The sequence below is a fragment of the Plutella xylostella genome, chromosome 27 (genome assembly GCF_932276165.1).
Source record: "Plutella xylostella chromosome 27, ilPluXylo3.1, whole genome shotgun sequence".
Classification (NCBI taxonomy): Eukaryota; Metazoa; Arthropoda; class Insecta; order Lepidoptera; family Plutellidae; genus Plutella; species Plutella xylostella.
The window spans coordinates 2,206,187-2,229,365 of record NC_064007.1 but is presented as its reverse complement, the minus strand read 5'-3'; the positions used below and the strand labels follow the sequence as shown (position 1 = coordinate 2,229,365).

Here is a 23,179-nt window from a genome sequence, read left to right as displayed (position 1 = left end):
CCACAAACGTCACACAAATTTCGAAATTGGAACGTAAAGAAAAAGCATTTCTGAACGAGCATGCCACGAACTATTCCAAAACTCTATGGAGGCAAAAGGACTGGCTGGATGCGGCCCGAAACGTAGAAAAGAAAAAAATACAACAATAGCAGGTAAAAGACCCGGACTCTCGGCACATCGCTAGGAACGAATTCAATATCCTATAATTTTGACGCGCATAAAATTTAGTTTTCGTCACGGCGCGTACTGTGGCGCCCTCAGTCAGGAAACTCGTGATTAAAATGGTCGCGCCTCCGCCATTGTTGTGTTGCTCTCTTTATTACAAAGTATAATTGCATTTTTATATGATCAGTTAGGACTTCGGCCATTATTGTAAACGAAACGGTGTGGTATTACTATACTTCAACTAACATACAACGTATACATTACCTTCGTGGTACCCAAAATTCACACACATGTTCACACATAGCACCTTCCAGAGGGGTAGGCAGAGACTATGGATCTTCACGTGCATGATCTTTTCGATTCCTCTACATTCATAAGTCTCTTCATACACGCTCATCAATTTTGGAAGCTCCTAATGTAGCTTTTCTTGAGTATTTCGCCTATTGGGTCGACATAATATTTTCATACTACGTAGTAGCTAGTATTGTATTTAGTAGGAGGGCATCAATCTTCCTACAGTCCTCCTACATCCTAACCGGTCTATTTTAGATACTATAAATGGTACACTATATTAAGAATGTTTTTATTCCTTTACTTTATTTTAATCAGAGAAACCTATAGATGAAGAATACAGCAGTAAGCGGAGAATAAATAAATTATTTTGAACAAATCACACTATGTCACACCTAACCCAAAATTATATAATGTCGGAGAGATTTTTTTAAAATGTATTCTTGGCAGACATCTGAGTTCATTGAGCAACTATCGAGTTATCAAGCCGTGTTGAAAGAACCAATCTGTCGGCCATTTTTTTCTACGCATCAAATCCTGTCATGGCGCATTTTCACGCTTGCTTAGCTTCTTACCTGCATGATATTGTAGATTAGTTTTTTGGAAATAGGTACTAGTTTGTATTTTTTTGTTTAGCAACATAATATACTTATAAGTTTTCAAAACTAGTTGTAGGTGGGTATGGAAAGAATACATAAACAAAAGAGATAACTGGTAACTGGTAAGGATGAGGAGGGTAAAGAATTCTGAATTCAAACTGACTTTCAGCATTTTTCAAATTGTTATTCATCATTTATTCAACGTAATGTCAAGATCGCAACAAAATAGTGGCAGAACTAAAAAAAATAATGATTTTTTTGTATTATTTTTCCAAAAAATAGAGTTCGAATGATGTGCCTGTTAAATTTAAAAACTCCCACACTCTGATTTACTGAGTTGTGCCCTTATTATACGAGTGTGAATTGAAATTGAAAACATCGTCGGTTAGGTTAACCAAATCTGTGCCGTGTCTTTCCAATAGATGTGCGCCTCAGCACGTGTTAACATAGCGAGCCTAGCTAAGTCTCTCGTGTCTCGCAATATGTGTACATAAGTACTGTACACAACACGAGAACAACGTACTTGGTATTAGTACCCTACGGGTGACATAATGTTGAGCAATATTCGGATATTCCCCTGTTGGACGAAAGCTTGCGGAATTATAGAAGAGTACAACATTACAGCCACCTAAGGACCATCATCACGACCCATCACCTCCCCACTGCTGGGGCACGGGTCTCCTCCCAATGAAGGAAGGGTTTAGGCCTAGTCCACCACGCTGGCCTAGTGCGGGTTGGTGGACCCCAACACAAGCAAGCTACCTATACAGGGTGTTGCAAAAAGGGTATACTAAGCCGAAACCTACATGTGCAGCATGGTATATCTAAGCCTGAAACTGAAATCAGAATTTGAAAATTCGCAAAAAAAAAAAACATTTTCCATAGAAACTTTGTTGGTCACGTGACTTTTTACTATAGAAAATAATTATTTTTTTCGCGAATTTCCAAATTCTGATTTCAGTTTTGGGCTTAGATATACCATTCTGCACATGTAGGTTTCGGCTTAGTATACCAATTTTGCAACACCCTGTATAGAAATGAATCTGGCTACAGCTTGTTACCTGCTTCGATCTGTCAGTTCCATAAGCTGATAAGCGCTTTATCTACGTTGGTTCGGAAATAGCTTATTAATTTTACAGATGTCAATAGCATGGCAATTGGATTTAAACACGAGGATTGACATGGTCAGTTGTGGGTGGATGAGGAAAGCAGGGGACAGAGTATTGTGACGCTTCTATGGAGCGCTTGTCGCTTCTTGAGAGAGGCCTATGCCCAGCACTGGTAATGCTGATGTTATGACCAGTCTAATCATAGACAATTTTTATTTTGATTTCAAGGTTTTTATAACAGAAATTGGCACAAAGTTGACGCGCGCCCGATTCCGTATTTTTCTATCTGCGCTGTAGTAACAATGTATCGGATCAGCCATGTGTCAAAGAATCGTCATGTGTCAAAATAGTCGGAGTAAATAGACAAACTATTCTAACTTTTCACAAAAATACATTATGATCGTCAAGTTAGCTAGTTCGTAGTTCGCAGACACGTAGCGAAAGTATCGAATCTATTATTCTATTGCGGTGTTCGTGTAAAATATTGTCTTCGATATTAGCCCAGTTGTTGGGAACTTTGTAATTGCGGGACGCTCGGTCAAGGTGCTTCTAGGGCTGTCTGTTACCAAATCGAATAAAAATACAAACAGACAAGTTGAAATCCTCCTCCTTTCGGTAAGTCGGTTAAAACACTCCCTTATGCCACTGTACGCTTATTTTAAATTGTGTGAAGGAACTTTTACTAATATAGACCTTAAATCTATATTTCTTACTGTACTAGCATTTTTAGGCCTGTAATCTGAAATGCATATAACATAAGTACTTGAATATAATTAAAAAAATCGCATAAGTACTTTTTAAGTAGGTATTATAGGTTTCGAGTCTTCTTATTGTGGACCTGAAAAATTATAACTTGAGTTTAACGTTCTACCGTGATGATCTTAGTACCAACATATTTCTTAAGTGTAATTGCCAACCCTAGCCTAAGTACAGACGAACTTTAGGAACAATTCGGTATCCCCGAAGAGTATACGAGTTCGCGGGATATTCCGATAAGATAAATAAGTTAGCAGAAAAACCCTCACGGGTATGGACTTACTAACTTTACGGCCTTACGGGATAATATCTCGCTGTTTCTGCCCTAGGGTAATGAGTAATTACCGAAAATACGTAAGTAATCAGTAATGTTTACCACTATCTGTGCCCGCGAGCTTCGCTTCGCCTGAAAAAGATTTTCCCGTGGGTATTTCTGGGATAGAAAGTAGCCATATGTATACCAAATTTCATTCAAATCCGTTCAGTAGTTTTGGCGTGAAAGAGTAACAGACAGACAAACAGACAGACACAGTTACTTTCGCATTTATAATATTAGTTAGGATGGGATATTAAGGCATAGAGTTTCTATTCTAAAGATACTGTCCTTATTCTTAGGACTCTAATGATGATTTAGTGATAGTTCCAGTTACAAATCCTTTTTCATTTAAAATTATAACTAACTTTTCATCACTGAAGTAGAAAATACCAACTGTATTTACAAGAAAAAAAAATAAAGAAAAAAATAACATCAAGCACGATTAATTTCGTAACTAACCTATTTCAATAAACTGGTATAGACATAGCAGAAGCAGCGCAATAGTTTAAATACCGTATCTCAAATTTAATCAAGTACTTTACCTTTACAAAAATAAGTTAGTTGTATTGACACTAAATGTTTTTAAAACCGTGAAATTTACGCTTGGACTGTTGGTGCTCCGTAGCAAAATGGCCGTTAATTTGGTCATAGATTTTGCAACTTCCAGAATGGTTCAATGCCTAATCTGTATTTTTTATATTATTTTGTCATAAAATAAATTAATATTGTATCGACCGGGCCAAACTTGTAAAGGGACTGAGGTTCATCTGGCTGGCTATTTCTTTCACCACGGTGACAAACTCTAGGCTATATTCCACGTTTTTTATCACCGTAACGGTAAGAAGAATCCAACCAAAAACATTAAATGTAAAAAAATGCCAAGTCTCTCAATGCAGTCTTTCTATCGTAAAAAGTTATGAGATCTCATAGAAGCCAAGTCGTATTCAAATTATTTTGTAGTTATAAATCAACATTTAGTAATTTTATCAATAGTTTTCTTTATATTATTATAATTACAGTGACTTGGCAATGAGCACAAACTAAAAGCTAAACTCCTAGCTTTGTCCACATCGAAGATGTAGGGGGTGCGAAACTGCCGCGAATCGCTTCGAGAAAAGATGGTACGGCCGTGCCCGTTTTGCTCGAGACTTGGCTGGGGCACTGCCGTGCCCCCAGATAGGAAGCACGTTATCGAATAAAATTTAATATAATATATGATCGGTACGTACACATATATGTCATTATTAATATTTTAGTAGATACCTAGCTGTTGTTAGTAGGTGTGCTTTGATTCCTAACAAAAATTCAAAATAATTTATTACCCGTATTTTAAAGAAACACCTGCTCAAAAAATACCAATTATGCCTCTAACATCCACCCTGACACGCCCTCTTAATTCAAATTTGAATTCCGAATTTGTGTCTGTCCCTTTCGTTCATACGCTGCTTGAGAAGGATGCCATGTGATTCTGACGTTAGAATTTAAGGGTATGCCATTACCCATTTCACACGTTACAAGCGGCAAATTGGGACAGATGTGTACCTATATGCTAATATGTAAATTATCATAGCAATCATAATGAATGAGATACAATGTGGCAAAGGGAACGGGAATTTATAAAGAAACAGAGAGTGCGTATACACGAATCAAATTCTACAGACGGACTTAGGTATTTTTTTTCATAATGGCACACAATTTTTTCACTTAATATACCTACATATATACAAACGCATTTTTGTATAGTAGCCTATTTATTACTTTTCCATTTATTTTTATTTTTGTAATCTCAAACGAATATCAATGGCTATTGAAAATGCCTAGTAAATTCTCATAAAAATAACCTCGTACCATACATTTCTTTACAGTATTACATTGACCGGAATAAACTAGGTCTTTTTAACACTTTAAGCCAGATTAGTCGACCCACTTGCAAAAGTAATAACAGTTTTTTTATCGGCCTTCTTAAAGAAACATTGTTTGCTTTTTACTGGGCTATAAATTTTTTATAATTTTGTTGTATGTAAAATGAAATCGGTATCGCTAACTAAGGCTATAATGTTTTAGTGCTCACAAAATAATTTTAGTGCAGTTACGAAGCGCAATAGTGATGAAGTTATAAAACGCTTATAATAACGTTGTTAAGAAATTGATACTTAATTATTTATTTATATCGATATAGACGTCGTTTGAGTATTGAACTAAGAAATAAACTAAGAATTATAAGTTCGTGTATTTGTGCCCTTTTTATGTTTGTATTCAACCATTCCTATAATGTTAAGGTCTGAAGAGCTTCAATACATTTTGTTTGTTTTAACAATAAAGTTGGTATATTGTATTTATAAATAATTTATTCTGCATACTGCTTCGTCCTCCACAGACCTCACTATTATTATTACAACTAAACATAATAAAATAACCGATGACAAAGATTAAGGGTTCTATGGAAATTATACAGTACATGTTTTTGACCTTAAAGATGGCGGCAGCATCAAAATCTCGGGACAATAATGCAACAAAGTAATGAGAACGCAAATCGCAACATGCCACATACAACATTACCACAAATTACACCGAAATCCAACGTTTTAGTAACCTCAATGGATGTGTATTACGGCACTTACAGCTTAAGAATTCTAAAGGATATATTAAAAGTGCTGAGATCGTGATGAGATCCTGCACTCCGCATATGCTACCTCTCCGTGGTAGGGTGACCACGAGTCCTGGTTTTTTACAGTACGTTCTCACTGATTATATTATTAGTCTGAGAGGGGACGAAGTTCCTGTACGTGGCCCTATATTACACATAATATGTACAAATTTTCTCGAAATATTAATCGAAATTGTAGGTAGGTAAGTTACTTGTATTTATTTGTGAATGAATCGAGAGATAACACTGAAAACTGTGACCTTTTTTCTATGATTAATTGTAACTTTCATACCTACTTAATATAAATTATATACCTATTACAAATGGAGTCTGAAAATTGGTGTATGTAAATACCGACACCGCGTTCCTATTTTTGTGTTTGGACAAAGTAAATAAATTCCAGATAAAATATTTAAGTACATCTGTAAAGATCCGATACTAACTTAGATATTATTTGAAAAACTAACTTTGCCACCTAAATGTACAGTAACTGAAATACTAAATAACATCGCATCCCGAACAACGCAAGAGCAGCACAATCAATTGTTGCAAAGTTATGCGAACGCAAATTGCATGCACGGCGCTATCCCGCGTCCTATCTGTGTCCTGAACGCATTGTCGCACTACATCGCACCACACCTCGCCTGCAATTTGCAAATAGCACACGCACCTCGAACCCCTTCGCAATTACTCGAGCACAACCCTATCATGCAGCCACCGGCGTCTTTAACACAACGGCTTAAGCGAGATAATTCATTGGCTATAGTGATGTTCGCAGTTTGCGTGGGACGCACGCGATATCGAACATATGCGAAGACCATGCGTTACGTGCATCAAGGTGCAATTTTTTTGGCAGGACTTAGTAATTTGAGTCGCCTTTTTTCATAATGACTAGGCGCAAGGAAGCCTTATTACTAAATAGGTCGGTTACAGTTGGGCGACCGTTCTTTTTTTAAATATATTTAATTTTTTCTCGAGTTGTTTTAGTTGTGGATTTTTTAACCCGTCTTGCGTTTCGAGACTGGTGTTTTAAACGCTTCCAGAGGAATTTGTAGATAAATGCTGGGCACGTTTTCTCATAGGTATGAAGTTGAAATGCGGGTTAAATAAATGACGGTTCGTTTGAAGGATATGTTATTAATAAATTGGTATAATTGCTGTTGCACGTAATTTTTCCCACCTTTGAAATGTTAAAAGTTAAAAACGACATGTAGATACTATGTACTTACTTATTAATTAAAGGTAATGTTTGGTTCTGAGTACTACACTAGTTGTAACGAATACAATAAAAACACATCGAATCAGTAAACAAATCAGAATCGGTTCCTAAAAACAAAATAGAGTTGAGAGTTTCGATTAAAAAAAACGTTTATTCGATTCTTTTGAATTCGGATCGAATCGGAATCGCATCGAATAACATGGTAAGAATTGTTTGCTTTTGGTTCGGCTTTCATTTGTCCAGACGAGATAAATTGTGCTGGCTGAGCAATGCCGATGTTTAGGGTTTCTATTCGGGTTTAAAAACTAAATGAGATTTACATTCTCTAATTTCAATTAATTTTGTATAGTACATGTTATTTATAAAATATTTATATTTAGATAGGTACTTCAATCTTAAGTCGCTGTTGTCTTTAAGATAATCTGTATTATTATCGTATACCTACATAATTATTGTGTGTTTTCAGAAACAAAATTTACACTAATGTACAATTAACTATTACATACTTATGTCTGTGGTGTAAACTGCTGATGATCCATATTTAATTAATAAATTTCTATGCGAACGGATCCTAAGCTCCTTAAATTAAAGTTAGAAATCTATCTTGGAAACCAGATATTGTGTCGGGCTAATATCTGCCATTAATAAACTGTCAATTTTCAGTTTAGTTTCCGTCCACGGGAGCAAAGTGAGCAATCTCTGCATCAAAGCAAAATCATATCTACTTCACTCCTAGCTCTTTGACTTTGAGTTGAATTCAAATGAGAGCCAGTTATGGGATAGTGCCAGTACTTATTCTGAGGTCCCAGGCATATTATTTTTTGACAGGAGGATTCGCAATTTAAACACAAATTACCTTCCATTGAATGCGTACAAAACTTTTCAATTATTATTTACGAGCCGCCAACCACTATAATCTAAACTTGTACAGAAGTGGCTATTCATAAAAATCGTTATTTCGTTTTCATTGTTCGAACTTTAAATTTGAGTTCTCATAATGGGTTATGCCTGAGCGAGCGCGGTTTACCCATCTGCGAATTATATTCGGCCAGCGCTTGTTGATGAAAAAAGTACGTAATATCCGACCTCCTTTTTAATGAACTAAGTTTGAATAAAGAATCGGCCTAAAGCATTCAGATGAGAGGTCCTTGTCGGTTTTTTTCTTTTTTCGTTGACGCGACGTCGGCACAAACTGATTCAGTTGACTGCCAAGTCATGTCCTTCAGATTTTATGTTGAGTTTTCTTTTTTATTTATAAGTGCTGTCTGTGATTGGGTTGTACAATGGACGGAGAGAATTTAATTATGTTAAGGGTAGATTAAAACACAAATGTTTTATTCATATTAACAGCTTAAGAGAAGTCCGATTGCTAAAAAGAGAGGGTTATATTTTAAATTTATTTATTTATTCGATTCTACTAGTATTCATGTCATTTTATATAAGTCGAAGCCATTCCTAAATGAATTCTTTTCAAAAATGGGTCAGTCGGTGATCAATTTGCAATGACACAGCAAAACAATATTGAACCAAATGGCGTTCTTGTACCGAGAATAGGGTTCCACCCTATAACCTGCTTGACTGATAGACACAATGATAAGTATACTTGAAATGAATGTTCGAAATAACGTATCCTAACAAAAGTTAAAAACCGGGACATTGAACACTAAAAGTCGCGTAACTTTTGAACGGCTGAACCGATTTTGATGAAGCATAGCTAAGAGCACTTGCAGTAATATTACCTTTGACCCCAAAAAAGAAATGGAAAATCGGTTCAGCCGTTCGTGAGCTATGCACAATATGTCATGTTTAATAGATTTGCACCAAACACAGGCTCTGCCTAGCTTGAGTTCGGATGGCCGTGTGTGAGATGTCCCCACATATTATTATTATTACGATGAATAGACAACCAATCGCCGGAAAGCAACTTAAATCGGCCGAGTGAGTCAAACATTTGTTAGAGTTAGAATTGATTGTGATACCCTAAATAAACCACCCTATGTCGGCGGTCGCTGACAATTTTATTTGCAGTGCGAGTGTGGTTTTAATGAGTTTAGCCCAGTTTTGCTTAGTTAGCGCATATGTCGATTTTAGTTTAGTTTTGCTTTATACAGGATGAGTCTTTCGGTGCATATCCGAAAGTAGGATACGGATACAATTTTTGAGATAATAGCCTAATGACCATACACAAAGTCAGGTTAACTATTTAACTTCGTAATAAAAGTGTACTCACCTTTACTTCCTTTTTGGGTTCAGACATAAAACAAACATACATACTATTAGTATACATAATAACATTTAAAAAAAGTAAGGCAGTAGCCTTACAAACAGTTTTCCTACTGGGAACGCAGTATTAGATTGAGGTGGATCCCTTACAAGTACCTTCTAAACTGACAGCCAACATTGTGACTTGGCACAAATATTTGTGGACCCCCGCCCACCCGAATGCCGGACATAGACGACACTTGACCAAAGTTCCTGTCACCTGGGACTTGCTGCTAGGAATACCTGTGTGCCAATCACGAATATTGTCGACTGTCGATAATTTGAATTAGTTTTTTTTACCTATTTTAAGTACTGCAGTGTAGTGTTTTGCTTTAATAGATAGCAAACTAAAGGCATACTTACTCACATACTCATGTTACTTTTATACTTTTTGATTCTACTCAACAGCATTTGAAAATAATATTAAAGAAACAATATTCTTATTAAAACACGGCGTAAGCGTAACCTACCTACAGTTACATAAAAATCGCCGTAGAAAATTCCGTCGAAAATTTCGCTAAGATTCTCGGATAATTCGAATACTTCGATCACTCGAAACATTCCTACTGATAAGATTTCAAACAAGCAATTCATTTAAATTAATTTGTTATTAACTCCATTTCAAAGTGAAGGTGAACTGGTGGCAGTAAGTTATGTTGATCCCGAAATACAAAGTAGGGATCGTATTATGATGTGGAATAAAGATGGCGATAGTTACACGCACCTCTTAAAATGACACTAATCTTGAGGTAGTCGTGAATGGCAGAAAGTAGGGTTGATATAAAAGATAATGAATAGATAAGTGTGAAAAAGTTTGAGTGACAATAGCAACAAATTACTCCTAAACGGTTAAGAATAGCTTAATGACTTCGTATTCAATATTGAAGAACATTTAACTGCTTATCAAAAATTACGCTGGTAAAAAATATTTTGAATTCTAAATTAAGTAAATGTTTTACAAAATTTGGGTCATATGGACATTTTGTTGGTGGAACTTTTTCATTGCTCTTTCAGTGTATTATAACGAAGACTTACCACTACCCTCATTGGTCCCCCCATAACTCCTCACTCCTAGCTAATTCTATTAAGTTGTTACTTTATTGTTGCCGTACCTCTCCGCAGTAACTTGGTAATTCACAGAATGCCTGGGGCCAATTGATTTAGCCTATAAAGTTGAGAGGTGACCTCAATGCGGCACCAATAGTTCTCGAATCAAAAAGATTTTGGGTAAAGTCTTGAAAAGGTAAAAGTCCACCTATTGGTACCGTACGTAGTGTACGTACGTATCGGACCAAACGGATTGTTATAAATGTATGGAAAAACGGCTTCGGCAATGCCGATAAAATGGACGTACTTTTGAATTTATATATGTACAAATAATTCTGAATACGATGCGTCCGTTGCGTGCGATGCCAAAAGGTGGACGCTTACACCACCACCTCCATCCACCAAGTCCACCCTATGTACATTTATTTATATATTTATGTTATAAAGAATTATATAAATAAGTGGTCCATAGGTCTCCATAGTGCCGCAGCGGGCGGGTTCAAGCAAATCTTCTTACCTCTCACGTAAGGCGATTTGTACACTTTTTGCAACCTGAAACCTGATTTGCAAATGCGCTTCGTTTTTATTTTACTTTTGCAAATCATTTTGCAAGTGGTAAAGTTATATTTTTTATCAAATTGCTTTACCAGGTCTTGGAGAAGATTCTACTTTACACCAAAGCTACCTGGAAGATTTCTCTTCTAGCAATAAGTGCTCATGATTTTGGTAACTTTTTAAAAGTGATTTTAAATTATAAATGATGTTATTACAATAAACGTGTAGCCAACAACATGTGGCTAATGTCAAATATATACGCCGAATTTAGTTTAGAATGACCATCAAATCTGATTGACCCCTTTTTATCTTACCATATTTTTTTTTAACACCTTGTATAGAATCGAACTCCAGTCACAGGTAAAAGCAGCCATTTCTTGTAATCAGAGAGATTTCCATGTCTTGTTTACACAACGTATACAAATGACTAACAACGGCCCACGTTCGATTCTGTGTAAACAATAAATAAACACGACTTAAGGCACCGCGTGTTTACTTTAAATAAGACTAATATTTGAAGTCACGAGACAAATAGCAGGCCACTTCGGTTTAGTTGTGCATGAAAATTGGTATGTTTGAAACTCGTTTCTTAGTCATTTTTGGAGGAATGCATCAATAAAGACAAAATTTGATAAGGTTTATTATTTAAGTCGAAATTTTGTTGTCAAAACTGAATTTTTATTCATAGAGATAAGCCTATACCTAAGTATAGGCAGATATAAATCGGTATGATCGTAAAAAAATTAGTAACAAAACTTTTAATCTGGTTTAAGTTTCTACACTTTCGGCCATGGAAATAAAATGTAGGTATATTCTTAAATTCAAATAACTCATTAGTTGATTTATTCATCTACGATCGACCCCATTGTTATGCAGTAAATGTCTGGTTAGTCTATGAAGGTCTTCAAGGATATTTAAATCCTCTACTAAAAAACAAGCTATTATTCATTAGTCAACAAAGGATGTGTCTGCTAGAGTGATAAATTGATTCAATATGAGAACCATAAAAGTGATCTCAGCAGCATATTAACACCCAAATGATATTATAAGTTGAATCGTAAAGATTTCAAATCTATACCTAATTTGAGATCTCAGTAAATAATTAAGGATCCAATATCGGACCCTGAGGGACACCAATCACATACATACCGGCCCTTAGGATTCAATGAATAAAATTCCTCAAACTATTTACGTTTCCCATAAAAAAGCGCTGCGTTTCTCACAAAAGCCATTTCCCATACCCCTATCTATCAGAAGTCCTAAGCTATTACCGAAAAAATACCCCACGATATTTGCCCCGCACGAAAAGGTATATAAAATACTTGAGTGACAAAAAAAATGTTTGACAAAAGGGGTACCGTAAAGTGTCTTAAAATACTTCGAGATGACGTCTTTTGTAACCCGTAAAAGCCATTGGGGAAAGTGAAAAGGAAATACCCACACTTAGGTGTATGGGTTGTTTGAATGGAACCATCATGGTGGGTCAAATTGGACACAAAATGCGTAGTGATTTGTAAGGGTTGAATGTAATCGAGGTTTTCACACTCTAAGCCCAGTGGAAGAGGGCAGGTCTTTTAAAAGATGAACAAGTGCTTAAAAGTTATTTATACCCAGAATATTTACTCAAATTTTATTCTATTTTTGATATTATTTTAAAGATAATAACAAATGAAAATGATTACAAGGAACTTCAAACAAAATGTACCGTAGAATGTCTGATGCAATAATGGAACGAAACGAAAATCAACTTACGCCAACCTAGATAAAGATTGTAATGCTTCGAACACAGTTAGCCTATGTTTCTGACGTAAAATTAATGGGTTTGTTTAAATTTAGGGTTCCACCGTTGAATCAATTTAAACCATACCGCTCATTAAATGCACGCGGCTACGGAACCGCCCAAAATTACCTGCAACAGAAGAAAGGGGTTAGGTTATTATTAAAGACAAAATAATCAAAATTGGTAAGAGGGAATCTAATGGACCATTTCCGAGATGCTATTCAAGTGACGATAAAAATATTAAACTTGGTTATAATAAGTACCTAAATTAAAGATTAATTAACTTTTGATAAATGTTGAAGTTGCCATTATCATGCCATATGACACTGGAACTTTTTTTATTGCTCGTGAATGTACAATATTTTGTACCTAGTCGGATTCGAATTTCATATTAACAAAGTAAAATGTAGGTATTAATATGTATTAGTAGGTGTTTAAACGATAATAAAACCCCCGACAACCCCACACCCCGCATAGTTTATCTATAGGGTTTCCAACAACCAGATTCAAATTATCAATCCGATTAGGCCACGAAGCCTGGCGATTGACAAATTCAGTGAATTGATAGGTATTCTAGAATTATTTAGATTATATGAATGGTGTGAAGTTTAGATCTTTACGTAAAGATCTAATCTCCTAAGCTAACACAGAAACATAATACTTTATCTCGCTAGAAATAGGGACTACGGTAAGTTATAAGAATAAGGTACTTTTTCAGAAGCGAAAAAAAGTTTGGATCTCGCTAGAAGAAATTACTTTTTGGCAATCAGTCAGTTCCTCAAGTTTCACTTTTACCACATTACGTTAGATAACCAAGTTAGTGATTACTGCAAAAAACCTATCTTCCCACTGTTGAAATATGGTACAAATTACTCATACTGACACGTAATTCTTTGGTCAGTTTTTTATCTTGACACCTACATAGTCTAATGACTTCTGTGTAATGCACAATATTTTGGTGGTCTGTGGCTGTGAATCACCATTATTTCATTGTTGTGCTGATGAGATGTAGGCTTCATATGCCGTACCTTTTTTTATAGAGCCCACTTATTTTTCTAATGCTGGGAAAATGTTTCCTCTTTTTTCTCCCATTAGGTCATATTAATTCAATTTTAATTTAACTTATTATTTTAACTTATGTTAGGATATGTAAAAGTCAAAAAGATATACTCAGGATATCCAGAAGTACGCCTATTTTCAGATTAATATACTGAGAGGCGAGCATTCCTACCGTCAAGATCAATTGACATTTCTACAGTCTGCATTCGAAACGACGAGGGTGGTTCCAGTCTGGAATAATAACCCAAGTATTATCTATTTACTAATAATACAGTTATTGTTACAACATAAAATTCCACTGTAAAACTGTCAGTACTTACAAAATAAATGATTTTTGTTTTCTAAAATTAAAAATAGCACCACCACACACCAATGTATTCTAACTTTTCTAAATCTCTCTCAGTATAAGCAAATAGGTATTATTACACTTTCTTAACAACGAAGTTCCTCAATGAAGCCTTTTTCATATTACACCCAAGGAAACTCCTTTAATTTTAAATAAAGAATCTTTATCTACGGCTCGCAGGCGTTGGATCTCAGAATAAGGACTGCTATTGTGCAGCGGGTACAATCGGCGGGCGACACATGCCAACATTTTTAATTTTCCGACCGAACACACGGCTGCTAGCAGACGATACTGCAACACTAAACACCGGCCTATGGTGGTTTTACAAAAATCTACTCTATATTGAAAGTTGTAACGTCTGCATTTCAGTGAGGTGAGCATTATAACCAGCGGACTGGACCTAGGAAGGGTAAGAATTGATTCTCACAGCAAGGAGTTGTCAAATCCTCTCTCTCTCTTTCAGGCTATGTGTCCCATATGGTGGTGGGGTCTGCCTTCCTCGTTTCTCTCTCCACTTCGCCCTGTCTCCAACGTCGTCTTCAGAGACTTGGCAGTGTCGTAGGTCTTTTTGCACTACGTCTATCCATCTGGTTTTAGGTCTTCCTCGGGATCTCCGACCGGGGGCGGACAGGCGCAGTGCTTCGTTTCCAACATAGTCAGGTGGTTTTCTCTTGACATGTCCGAACCATCGTAAGCGGTTTTCTTGGAGTTTGTCGGCGATGTCGCGTACTCCCAGGCTGCCGCGAACGTACTCATTGCGGATTCTGTCAAGCCTTGTGACCCCGCACATCCACCTCAACATCTTCATTTCAGCCGCTTGGACCGCTCTGACATGCGTTTGCGTCGCTGCCCAGGTCTCACTGCCATACATTAGGACCGGGCGTATGATGGTTTTGTACACAAGACCTTTCAACCTTACCGGCATTCTTCTGTCACAAGTAACACCAGTTACTTCGCGCCATTTTAGCCAGGCGGCAGCTATTCTGTGTTGGATGTTGTATTCCACTTTACCAGAACTGTGCATCATGTTTCCCAAATACTTATATTGGTCGCACTTGATGACTTGTTGGCCGTCGATGATGATGGGGCTGTCATCTGGGTCTGGTTCGTTGCAAGGAGTTGTCAAATCCGTTGCTTCATATTGCGTACTGCCTGTAGTGATCGAGTAAAAATTTACTTAAAATTAAGTCACTTTGTGAAAACGACAAATTGGCATTGGAAATTTAGGTTGGTATAAATTACCAATTCAAAATCCAATTAGCTAATCCAAACCAGGCAGTTATTAATAAGGATCATTAAAATTGCACCGTATCGGAAGCAACCGCGATTGGATTGAGATCACGGGATTGAATAGTCGACTGCGGTTTAGGCCTCGTGCAAACTGTAATATCAAGCCGTCTTGTCTCTTGCCACCGCAAATTGTGTAACGGGCCTTAGATGAGCCTGTTTCGAGGTTACCGATGTTATTGTGTAGGCACGGCTTTATAATTGTGTAGTTGTTGTTATCAAAAGCTGGATTGCTAGCCTAGGTGGTGAAAGATGGAGGTGAAATACTGATGATGCTAGCTTAGGGTAGCGTTATATCATGCCGTTATATTCCTTTTCTGAGATTTATAGAGATAATTTATTTGTATCGTTGTGAAGCCTACAGGTATCATAAACAGAACTATAGATAAAGCAAATATTCATTTGTAAATAGGTAGGTATGTGTATGGTAGATTATTCTGTTTGGTTTTCAAGCCACAAAACATAGAAATAAAAATGTCGCTAACCCACAAGCAAATCAATCAGCATGCATACGTTACAACCCTGCGAGAAAATATCGATAGACGGTCGGCAATCTCAGTACCGTTCGCGTCACGAATTACAAATCTAGTTATTACCCTCCCATGTTCGATACCGCATTTCTAGTTTGATATTATACGCCAAATTGAATTTCGAGCACCATAAGGAAACATCGGTATTGGCAGCACGTGAGCCGAAGAAATCTGAATATTATAAGGGCGGCTTAACAATGGACGCATTCTGATTGGTTGGTATGCAGCGCGGCCGCGGGGTGGGGGGTATAAATAGAGCGCGCATGCATGTTTCATTATCACTATTGTATGGGCCTTCGGAGGCGACGCTCCGTCTTGGCACTGGGTTTTATTGGATACTGCAGAAGCCATTTAAATGAGAATATGGAATGAATATCGATTGATCGAGTAGTGAAGGAGCTGGCTGGTTGAATAATTTGTGCTAAGATAGAGTGCCGAGTCTGAGTCATAAGAATCTTTTATAGGATATGAATTTCCAATGTGCCGCAGTGATTTTTCTCATTATGGAAGGCTAAAAGCAATCTTCGCGTTTTCTTTTCAGGACTGAAGGTGTAGTAATAAGTTGTTTCTTTCAGGTTTTTATCTGAAGCTCATTTCGAGTCCGATGTCGCGACGAAACCAATTTCGGTCCAATTTAATTTTCAAACGAAACATCCGGGAAAATAATCTCGATTTAAAATTGCCGTAATAAAATACAAGTACCATATAACTAAGGGGATTTAAGTTCGTTTCGAACTCCGTTTTGTTAACAATGCCTCTATTTTCGATAGGAATTTATTTTATATAAGTAGATAGATAGAATATTCTTTATTTGTACACACACACTAAGTAGTTAGTCTTTATAAGTACTTATTTTTGTAACAGTGAAGGTATAATCTCTCTCTCAGCCTTCCGTAGTCCACTGTTGGACATAGGCCTCTCCTAACGATCGCCACCCCAAACGGTCACCCGCCATCTGCATCCAGCGGCTTCCCGCTACCTTCCGCAGATCATCAGACCAACGGGTTGGGGGGCGACCGACACGCCGTTTGCCGACACGGGGTCTCCACTCCAGAACCTTTCTACTCCAGCGGTCGTCGGCTCTGCGGGCTACGTGGCCAGCCCATTGCCACTTCAGCGTGCTAATCCTTTTGGCTATGTCGGTAACTTTAGTTCTCCTGCGGATTTCTTCATTACGAATCCTATCTCGCAGGGACACGCCTAACATAGCCCTTTCCATAGCACGCTGAGCAACTCTGAGCTTGTGGATAAGCCCTTTGGTGAAGCACCACGTCTCGGCTCCGTAAGTCATCACTGGCAACACGCACTGATTGAAAACTTTTGTTTTCAGACACTGAGGTATGTTTTCAGTGAAGATTTGTCGTAATTTCCCGAACGCTGCCCATCCGAGTTGGATTCTACGAGCTACCTCTTTATCGAAGTTGTATTTACCTAATCGGATCACTTGTCCTAGGTAGGGATACTGATCAACAACTTCGATGGTGACACCTCCTACAGTTACGGGCGATGATGAAACATGTTCGTTCGACATGACCTTTGTCTTGTCCATGTTCATTTTCAGCCCAACTTGTTTAGAGGCATAATTGAGGTCTGTGAGCATTTCGCCTAACTCCTCCAGCGTTTCCGCCATAATAACTATGTCATCAGCAAATCGTAGATGAGAGATATATTCGCCATTGACGTTAATGGCCAGTCTTTTCCACTCTACAAGCTTAAAAACATCTTCCAGTGCACAGGTGAACAGTTTCGGAGAAATAACATCTCCCTGTCTCACGCCCCTTTGCAACTGGATCGGTTTTGTGCTATGTTCGTGTAATCGAACTGACATTGTGGCAGCATTGTACATGCATCTCAACACCTCGATATAGCGATAGTCTATATGGCACCGCTGAAGGGATTGAAGCATCGCCCAGAGCTCAATAGAATCAAAGGCTTTCTCATAGTCCACAAACGCTAGACATAAAGGTAGATTATACTCCTCGGTCTTCTGTATAACCTGCCGAAGCGTGTGTATGTGATCTATGGTACTATAGCCTTTTCGGAACCCGGCTTGTTCGGGTGGCTGGAAGTCGTCGAGTCTTTGCTCGAGACGATTCGTAATAACTCTCGAAAACAGCTTGTACACATGGCTCAGAAGTGCAATGGGTCTATAATTCTTCAATAGGGCTTTGTTGGTGTAATAGTAAGTCACTATCAACTTATAAACGAAAAACTACATAAAATTAAAGCCATTTTATCTCCAAAACTGGTTTAATAAGCAGAACAAAATGCAGTCGCTTTTTATAGAAAATCAGTAGCTTTGTCATGCGATAATCATATTAATTAAGGGCCCTCCCCTGAACACTTCATTAAGGCGATGCCTGAGGATATTTTTGCGCCTTTTATCGACGTATTTAAGTGTCAGTATCGATATTTACTGAGTGAAACACCTTGTTAGCCACTTGCCAAAGAATAATAGCCTCTGTTACAGTGTATTTTAAGGCACATTCTGATGAGCTGAATAGGACTTATTTGTAGTCGTAATTAGTCCCGGTAAATAAGGCGTTAAGTTGTATAATTATATATTTAAGTGGTCTCAATTTTGGATACTTACCTAAAATATTGTTGTAAGTACACTAACAGCAGGACAGTAAAAAATATAAAACTTTGAAAATTTAGTTGGTAGGTAAGTAGGTATCTCAGTGATATTGCTTTTGCCTTCTACTCTAAAAAAATATGAAAACCCAATAACACTGAACACAAACAGTTTCATATAAAATGATTCCTAATATTCAGACATCATTCGCGCTTTAAGTGTTTACTAAAAAGAGTGAAAATATTTAGGGAAAATGTGTCGCGACAGCTGGCAACACAGCTTCGACGGTTGCGATTGAAAATTTTATTTCATTTGATTTCAGCACTTTACGGTGGATCATTTAGTTTAGATGGTTTTATTGGCACTCCGGTGCTGAAATATTCATTCAGTTTTGAGGTAAGCGCCGAGCTAGTGGGTTATGGTTATGGGTCGCAGTTATGGTCTAGGCTACGTGGCAATGGCAGCGGCTGTGAAGTGCAAGTAGAAGAATGTAGTAGCGACAAAATGAATGAAAGAATAAATAGTTTGGGATCAAAATCGCTTTATAGAAATACTGCTAAATAGATAAGCGGAAAAACTGCTTGAGTGTGCCAGTAACTATTATAAACCATTTATTGTAACTGTAGTTTATTTGTTTAATAATATTTTCATTTAAAAGGCACATTAAGATTGTTTACCTTTTATGCCAAGTATGAAAAAATTTAATTGTATAAAAATATCCTAAGTAATACAAGTAAACTACAGACTACAAATAAAGTGCGCACATTATGGCCGATAGTTTAACTGAGCCGATCTCAATGTACCTAATACCTATGTACATTGGCATCAGATTACTAAATAATACCTTTATGTTTATGTACTTTTTATGCAATTCTTTACTCTTAATTGTATATAATCAATTATTAACAATCCAGTTCCCAAATAAGTCAGAGCCCTATAAAAGGGTGTATCATAAACAATGGATAAAGGAGTTTTCTAATGAAATATCAGTCAGGAATTCTCAGAGGGCATTCTTTGTTAAAAGGTAGCCCTTGGGACGGCCAAGTCTGATCACTCCATTTATAATTAAGGTTCAGAGGGTTCTAGACCCTGATGGTTTTCACTAAGCATATCTTTAGTTTACTTGAGATGTTGTAGCATATTTATATCACGGATATGTTGACTGGTAGGAACTAACAGTGTTAATTTGGTGTTGTGATTTTCAGTTACTCGGGCGACTTGCACAAGAATCTTAAATCTAGATTTAGGGCGTCGCCCTTAAAGCCTAATACACTCACGTCACGAGCAATGAAAAAGTTCCACCTGACATTGACGATACAAATAAGGGTCTTCAACACAAGTGGAGCGGTTAAAGTCATATAAAGACATGGCCATCGGACCTACACAACAGTCATTACTAGCCATATCTGGTCACAAGCTTCATGACTAACCAGGTCCATATAACAGGCAACTCGGACAACGCAATGAGAAGTTAGAAAATCGAGATTATGATTTACAGAATCATAATACATGCGCCGATCCCTCAAACAGTCCACCACTATAAATAAATAAATATGTGGGGAGTGGGGACATCTCATAAACGGCCATCAGACCCCAAACTAGGCAGAGTCTGTGATATAGGTGTCGGACAGCTGATAATTATATAGATAGATAGATACACACAAAATAGATAAACGTCAACCAGACACAAGGCAAACACAAATGTTCATCACAAAGATGTTTGCCCTGGGCGAGATTCGAACCCGCGGCCCCAAGCTTAGGAAGCAGCTTCACTACCGTCTTAGCTACGACTACTATCCCTGCTCGACCCTAAAAAGAAATTATACGATGGCCAGCAGGAGGTACCCTCTTCTTTGTTTAAGATGTGCAGGAATTATACGTCTTTGTGCCTTTGAAGATGCCCAAAATATCATATTGATGGCATATTTATGCATTAGTTGTTATGATAATATGGGGATCCCAGTTTTTTGTGTGATATTTTGGATATTCGGGAGTTATCTTTAAGGAAATCGGTATTTGGAATGGGACTGTTGAGTTTTTGGCTGATAAAAGTTTTTTATTTAATATTGTGTTAATGGCTAAAATGACAACTTATTAGAGAGAATACAAGTCTAATTGTAAAAGTTTAGAAGAGCCTTCACATTTCGTTAATCACTAGATGTTTCCGCGAGCTTTGCTTCGCCTTAAAAAGTTTTCCCGTGGGAATTCCGGGATAAAAAGTAGCCTATGTCCGTCCCAGGGTCTATACCATATGTATACCAAATCTCATTCGAATCCGTTTAGTAGTTTTGGCGTGAAAGAGTAACAGACAGACAGACATACAGACACAGTAACTTTCGCATTTATAATATTAGTTAGGATATTAGGAAAATTAGGATTAGGATTAATAACTACGTCATAAATCAAAGTTGCGCTACAAACTTAGCGATATAACAGCCAAATGAGAAGCCAAACCGAATTCACTCAATGCCTTCGGGGCGAAGGGTTCTGAGGCTAATTGGGCCTGCAGACTTTGTCATTTGCAAGCCAGACCCTGTGGTCTGTCCCCAGATAAATACGCCACAGCCACATGTATATCTAACCCCTTAAACTTGGATTTCAAACCCTAATACCCCAGAATAAGGAGCCGAAAAAGTATGAACTTAAAAAAATTTAGGGAGACACTGTGGTTAGAAATTTGAAAAAAAAACAAAGGATTTTGCATGTTGACTTGGGGGCGTTTTTTTGAGGATATTATCAAACGGAATTGTGCGGTTGGTTGTTTTATTAGTTGCGTTTTAAAGCTACTTATGAATAATTCCCCTCCTTGATTGCTAGTCCCTCTAGTTTTTAACTCACGAGCGAAACCGAGGGGTGGAATAAGTTTGACAGTATAGATCTATGTAGTTGTGACTATGTTGGTTAGATATTGGCACATCATTTAAAATAAGCACCTATTAGGTAATTACACGATCAAAATTTAACATTATTGTAGGAGATACCAGTTAAGCTTTTATAAGATTTAAAGTTAAGCTAAGCTCCCTAAAAGAAGGATTGTGGTTTATTATAAATAAGAAATAGATAGGTAGTATTTAGTCCTTGGAGGAGGCCTAAATATATACTTATATTAATTAAAAACTCTTATGTATAATCAAATCAATTATCCAAACACACCCAAGACAATTTAAATTAGGAACAAAAACATGCTCCAAACGTTTTTTTCTCCGAAACGTTTTCTTTATACCGTTATTTCGCGAATACAAATTAATTATAGGTACTAGGCGTGCAGAATTTAATTAGAGATTCCCTTTAGAGCTTTACAAAGGGCCTGTGAGAATAGAATAGGGTACTAAAGATAGGCATCTGAATAAAATACGTAACTATTTCCGTGTTTAAATGGTTTTTACAACGAGCCTTGAGCGGAATTATGCGAAATTTGCCATATTGTTTGAGAATGGCGCGCGGGTATGATAATAATTTTGGTACTTGCTGTAGAATGCTGATGCCTTAGTACTGTGCGAATTAAACACTTAAGAAAAGTTTGTTCATTTCATTGACTCGGCAATCAATATTATATTTTTACTGAGTACTTAAAATCTAGGTATATTTTAAAGAATAGTTATTTAATAAAGGTATACCTACTTACCTGCCAACAGTCAGTATAAAAACATTTATCTGTCCTTAATATGTATTAATTATTTAACGATACCATGCAGCAACGTTGACGTAGGACCACTAGCTTACCTGTAAAGAAAACAAATAATACTTAATTATAATCAATGAATAAGTCTAGAATAAATCCTTTCCGGGCAGTTAAAGTATATTATTGGTTGGTATACAGGTATAGTTATAGGAAAAGAGATTATCATACATTAGGTAGTTTCGAAAAATGTGATTCGTATCGAGTCTTCTAATGAAAATGACGGCATCTGTAGATAAAATAAGGGGATGCTTAGTTCAAACATTTTAAGAAATTAACACTACAATACTTTTAACCTTATTGATCTAAATTGAGTATTATCTCAATGTCACCATGAATAAAATTTCTTTGAAAGACTGCACCAAATTCAAAAGCACTGGCCACATTATTTCCAAAACAGTGATACCGCAAGACACAAAAGCGAAGAAAAAAAACACTGGCAGGTATAAGACCTTCGTAGAAAAGCCATAAACACATGCAATTTGAAAAAGGAACGTGTCCATTGTGCTTCTAATAATGACTTTAAACGGAATGACATTGTTCCAAACTTGACACTTGAAAGACCTAAATTTTTGTTCGATTTTCAAATTTACGGCTGTGAAATTCGATTGTTTTTGTCATTTGTTTCGGGGGTAATTTGAAGGGATTATTTAGGACTTGGTACAAGTTAATAGAAGCGTTTTGGAGCGCAATTTGGTAGTTTAATTTAATATGGTTTTAGCTTATATAAATGGCGTAGTAATTGGTGAAGCGGGTCGGCTGACGTAAATAATTGTGTGATAAAAGGTCGGGGTCTATTGGGTGGACCTGACAAGAGCGATGGAGTGACCAATTTATTAGATGCACGAATTGCTCTGGAATTTGCCATGTTTTCATTTCTAGAGAGGCCTATGTCCAGCACCATATTAGAATTCATACTGTTATGATTTCAGTTCATATAAATTATAAAATATTTAT

General features: G+C 36.9%; 1 protein-coding gene across 2 annotated transcripts in view; it reads right to left on the bottom strand.

Moving 5' to 3' along the window:
• The window catches only part of LOC105382892, a 531,219-nt gene that overhangs the window by 31,743 nt on the left and 476,297 nt on the right, over window positions 1–23,179 (bottom strand). The gene's annotated exons all lie outside the window — the stretch shown is intronic.